Source organism: Elephantulus edwardii, unplaced genomic scaffold (assembly GCF_000299155.1).
Source record: "Elephantulus edwardii isolate Elephantulus edwardi_28Jun2011 unplaced genomic scaffold, EleEdw1.0 scaffold00107, whole genome shotgun sequence".
In the NCBI taxonomy this organism is placed as follows: domain Eukaryota; kingdom Metazoa; phylum Chordata; class Mammalia; order Macroscelidea; family Macroscelididae; genus Elephantulus; species Elephantulus edwardii.
Genome location: NW_006399857.1, coordinates 9,611,532 through 9,617,708, shown reverse-complemented (window position 1 = coordinate 9,617,708; position 6,177 = coordinate 9,611,532). Strand labels below are relative to the sequence as shown.

The 6,177-nt window shown below is 35.1% G+C and overlaps 1 pseudogene; it reads right to left on the bottom strand.

Annotated features, from left to right (window-relative positions):
• Positions 1 to 5,333: 5,333 nt before the first annotated feature.
• Positions 5,334 to 6,066, bottom strand: LOC102852926 (annotated as a pseudogene).
• Between the last annotated feature and the right edge of the window lie 111 nt (positions 6,067 to 6,177).

Sequence of the window (6,177 nt, the reverse complement as noted above, 5' to 3'; positions counted from 1 at the left end):
CTGTGTGCATTTGAGAAGAAAGTAAATAGAGTTTTGTATGGGTGAAATACCCTAAATACATCTACGAACTTAAGTTAGTTGATTGTATAGTTCACTTTTTTGCATCTTTTTTTAGTTTCTTTTGAGTTGCTTTGTCTTTTGGGGAAAGTAGTGTGTTGATGTCTTTGACTACAATTATAATATTGTATATTTCGTTCTTCAAACCACTGAGCTGTTATTTTATGTATTTTGCAAGTAAATCATGAGGTGTATAAATGTTATATAAGGACATATCCTCTTAATCTACTGTGTCTTTAATTATTACGTAGTGTCCTTCCTTATCTCTTATGGTGGTTTTCATTTCAAAGTCTACTTTTATCAGAGATTAGTATTGCCATTTTATCATTCTTTTGGGTGCCAATTTCCTAGTATATTTTTCCCCAGCCTTTGGTTTTTAGTCTTTCTACCCATTTCTTAAATGTATCTCTTTTTCCTCATATCTTAAATGTGTCTTTGGTAGGCAACATATTGATTGGCTTTTTATCCATTCTGCAAATCTCTTTCTCTTGTTTGGAACTTTTAAGCCATTTACATTGGGTGTGATTATTGATGTTGCTGTTGTATGTGCCATCGAGTCACTTGCGACTCATAGTGACCCTATGTACAACAGCCCTAAACTCTGCTCTGTCCTGTGCCAATTGCACTGTCTCTGATACAACCATCCTGATTACCCCAGTCACTGAATCAATCCACCTCATAGAGGGCCTTCCCCACCTGCGCTGTCCCTCCACCCTACCAAGCATGATGTCCCTTTCCAAGGACCGGTCCCTCCTTACAACATGTCCAAAGTATGTTAGAGGAGCCTCAGAATCCTTGGTGGTATAGCACTGGTCTGCGAGTTCCTGTAGAGAGGAACTTGGTTGCTGTGATGCTGAAGACTGTGACAGTGATGTGCCAATCACAGTAATGGGTACCCATGATAGACAGTGTTGGCTGGAGCTTTCCAACTAAATCAAGCCTGGAAGCAGGAGAGGCATCCACTTCCGAAATGGCATGCCTCTGGAAACTCTATGTACGAACAGTGCTCAGGCCGTTCGTTCATAGGGTCGCTATGAGTCATCTATGACTCAAGGCATCAAACAACAACAACAGAATCCTTGCCTCTAGGGAGCCGCCCCGTTTAACTCTTTCCAGGAGTTTAACTCTTTCCAGGATGAATCTGTTTTCCTAGCAGTCCATGGTGTGCTCAATACTCTTCTCCAGTACCACAGCTCAAAGACATCAATTCTCCTTCTATCCTGCTTAGTCACTGTCTGACTTTCTGATGCTTAAGTTAGGTTTTAACATCATGTTGCAGTGTCTTTTGTATTGTTTTGTTTTGCTTGGTTACTTTGGTCTGTTTTCTTTCCTCTGTTGTCTCTGTATGAAGGAATACCTTTAGATTTTCTTAGAGTCGGTCTTGTTTTCACAAATTCCTAAGTCTTAGCTTGACTGAAATGGACCTAAATTGCTCTTCATATTTGGTGGACAGCCCTGGTAGGTACAGGATCCTTGACTTGCAATTGTTTTCTTTCAATATTCTGTGTATACTATCCCATTGTCTTCTTCCTTCCATTATTTCTGCTGATCAAAACTCAGAACTTAATTTAACTCATTCTTCCTTGTAGGTGAATATTTGTTTTTCTCACACTGCTTTTATTATTCTTTCCTTGTATAATGTTAAAGACTTAGTATTCAAAATGGCTTTCATACCCACTGAATTTTACTTTGCCTTTTGTATGCGTTGGAAATGGGAATAGGGATGCTAGCCTATCAACAAGGTAATTGACTAGTCTCACCAATTCAAAAAGGGATTGACTATTTCCACCATTAAATTGAGAGGATCCAACGGTAGAAAGGAAGATCTTTTCCACCAGCAAAGCAGAAGCTAGAAATATAGCATGTCCTTCAGGCTCAGAAATTGTTATGCCAGCTAGATGTATGGTGGCAGCAGCCATTATCAAAGCAGAGAATCAAAAACTCAACAGAAACTAAAGCTTATCTTGGGTCTGTTATCACTCATAGGCAGAACCAGAGTTAAGCTAAAAACCTTTGCGTAAGTTTGTTGGACATATTGATGGGTGCGGGAGATCAGTTTTTGAAAGACTGAAAAATTTGTAACTTTGGCCAAAAGTCTCAAGGCTCAAGGCTGAAGCGCCTGGTAAGAACATTTCAGAAGATGTCTTGACTGTATTCTGTCTGTTGTTAGGGGCCACTGAGTGCAGATAGACTCATAACAACCATATTTCAATGAACATCTACAGAGATTTTGGAATTCCATTCATTCATTGTTGCACTTTTCTCCCTGCCCACCCCATCCCCACCTCCTGTTCACTTCTCTCCTTGAAAGGCAAAAGAAAAACTCCTTCATTGGTACACAATACACCCCACACCCACATCAACCCCAGCCCCACCCCACTCTGCAACCCTCATTCCATACTTTTATGATAAACATAATGCCCTATTTGAGAAAAACTGGATAAATTATGTTTATTGCATTGAAGTCTATGAGGGAGAGAATAGTTTAAAGGTAGAAAAACAATTTTAGCTAGGCCCGATGATAAAACTAAAGTTTTACATGTCAGTGTAGCAAAATTATTAATCTTTTCCTTAAATATATTTTCTCTTTTCAAAGTTGAAAATCTCTTCCTAATTTTAAGTTGATATAAGCAATACTGTTTTCTTGATTGTGTGTTTATGCATTTTACTTTGAATACTTTAATCTGTTTTGATTTTTTATTAACACCTTGGACAAGGTGTAGTTGTTGTGTTTGCTCTTGTTGTTAGGTGCCATTGAGTCAAATACAAATCATAGTGACCCTATCCCATTCCACGCTCACAATCTCTGGCACACTCAAGCCCATTGCTTCACTAAACACATTAATTAATGGAGAACCTTCCCTTCTTTTATTGCCACTCCACTTTCCCAAGAATCATGTCCCTCTCCAAGGAATAACATTTGTAGAAACGTGCTCAAAAGTCTAACTTAACATCTTAAAGGTCATTTCGTCATTTCCTATGTTTTTTTTAAAATGTTATTATTTTATTTCTAATTATTTGTAATAATATCTCTGTTACATACTAAGATACTATTCCTCGGAGAAGGACATCATGTTGCGAAGGATAGAATGTCGATGAAGGAGAGGAAGAGCCTCGACCAGGTGGACTACCATGGTGACTGCTACAATGGGCTCATGTGAGGAGGGTGCAGGATAAAGCAGGGTTCAGTTCTTGTGTTCATAGAGTCACTATGAGTTATACTTGACTTGCTCTACAATACCACCACCAACATACAAAGTATTCATCAACATTCAAATGTAGATGTATTTATTCATGTTTTGTGACTGTTTATTCTTTCCCTATTGTTCTGACTCCTAGTCCTTCCTCAGTACTGTGCTATTTCACAAATTCTTTGTTATTAAAATATCATACTATATCTTAATAGTTGGTAAATCAAATCTATTCTTACTACAATCTAAAAACTTAGTATTCTAAAACTAGATAGTGACAATGTTTCACAACTAAGAAAATTTAACTAAAGTAAGATATACTTCAAAATAGATTTATTTTTATGATGCATAAATGTACTTCAATAAAGTTGCTTATGAAAGAAAAATTAATATATAATTATTTGTTCAGATAATTTTAAAAGCCAAGTTGATGAGGAATTTCTCAGTTTTAGTATTTAATTTAATTTACACTAAAACAATAAATTCAGTTTTAGTATTTAATTTAATTTACACTAAAACAATAAATTCATTTAGAAAAAACAATATTTTAAAAAATAATCCATTTTCTCTTACAATAGATTTCTGTATTAAAATACTGTCTTTAACTTTATTCTCAAATAAGTTGCATGAAGAACTTCAAATATGTGCCATATGTATTTTTTAAAATTTTTTAGTATTTATATTATCCTTTAGTCTTGTTTTTGTTTTGGCATTATAATATGTGAGTTTGGCTAGCACATTTGAACATATTTGAATTTTGCCTCTTTGAGTTAAATACACTAAGTATGTTAAACTTTCTCATTATTTCCAAAGGTTTTCAGACTACTCTCTTGGTTTTTTATCATATTTGACTGTAACAGATACTGTCATTTCCCTATCTAAATGCCTCATTTTTCTCTTCCTACTAACACAAACCATTAAATTTGATGCATCAATGTCAGCTTTAAAAAATATCTCTCAACATTACTTGAACAGTAGAGATTATCATGGAAAATAATCTGTATAAATAGAAATCCTTAAGTAGACTTCCTAGGAGAAAAAAGAAAAATAATCCTTAAACAATAACAAGATTCCGTAAAATGTAAACTTTCATTTTATTTCTTTTTTTTTCTTTGTCTTTTTGCTTTTTCTTTTTTTTACAAAACAAAACACAAAGCTGGGAAGTATTTTATTATTTTCTAGTTCATATAACATTGTTCAAGATCACAAGCTTTTAATGGTCTCCTGCAGTAACTTTGTCATTTAGGAATATCATTTTAAAAATAATTACTGATGCTCTAAATATTACTGGTTTCCTACATATTGACAATTTTAATGAATACCATATGCATTACACTTCTTGTTCCTTTGGTCAGAAAGATAAACAGAAACTTTAACTCAAAGGCTTAGATGCTCAAAATGGTTTTCAGAGCACATCTAAACAAACCAAATCTACATTTGCAGCTATTAAAATTTTTTAGTAGTTAAGAATTTCTAACAAAGCACTGAAACATGTATGACATTTTTAAGACTATACAGAATTAAATAAACAAATTTAAATGTATAAATAATAAAAGCTTAATGGCCAAATTAAAGGAATTTTAAACATCAGGTTTAAAACTTCTTAACTTTCTGGTTATTCAGAAATAGATTCTTGTGAATAAGAATTAGTTCATAAATATATATGTACAAATATAAATATATATCTACAGGATCTGTGTTGAGGGAAAAAAATCACACTTCTAAATTATCAAGATTGTGTCTTATTTATCCTTCAACTGAAACCAATCTAGTTGCTTTTGGAACAAGTTTTTAGGTGAGTATTGACACAATTTTAAAAGCACAATGCTTTTATATTTTATACACTGGCATATAAACAATCAAACAGATTTTATAATTCTGATGGAAAAAACTCCAAGTATCTGAAAAAGTTTCATTAAATACAAAATAATCTTTTTTTTCTTTTAAAAGGCCTTAATTCTGTTTCTACATTTAGAACGGTAAAATTTTATCTGCAAGGTTTTTTCCCAACTCCTCTGCAAGAATTCCAAGTCCACACGCATTATAACATTGTCTTTTTTTCCACTTGAGTCCAACTTTTTCAAATCATACCCCAGTATATAAAGACAAAAAATAAATATATAATATAAAGATTGAGTAAATCAAGAGAGGCTTTTTGGTCTTGAATTCTCCACTCACTAACAATGAAGCAGCCCTGTAGGCAGCCCAAAACATGCCAAATACTTTTTATAGTGTAGACACCACTTCAAATGATCCAACCACAAAAAGCACAGGGGCTATGACAATGAGAGGAAGTAATGAATATCCTATGATTCCAAGAACTTGGCCATATGCAACTTCTCCACCAAGAACTCTGGCCAGTAAAAAATTGTTAGAGAACCAAATATCCAAATGGTAATAATCCATGAAACCACCCTAAACAGTCCATATAATGATATCATGGAAAAGTACAGAACGACAGCCAGAGGACCCCAAAAGTCAGGATTGTCTCACACCGCTTGTCTACCAAAACCAAGCGATGACATTGGCATCAAAACACATCAGATTTTGTAGTAAATATCCTGAGGTCAATATCCAGTTCCTCCAAGAGTGGCCTTTTATCTTCAGGATCATCATCTTCAACTTCCAAAAGTCAGCCATATCCTCTCTGTCTCAGAAATGTCGTAGCTGTAGTTTCTTTGGTAAAATCTCCACCAAGGTTTAATTTGATATCTGGAGATGCTGTAGAACCGCTGAGATCTTCCGCATCAGCTGAGGAGACAAAGATGAAGTCCCCGTTAGTGGGGGAGTAAGCGGGTGGAGCGCCCGGAGGCTGCATCCCGAGGCCCCTCTTTTGCAGCCGCGATGGAGGAGGCTGCAGCTGGGCCCAGGCCTCAAGGCGGCCATGGCTCACACCAGGGCTGTCTAAATTTAATTTTTTATATGTATT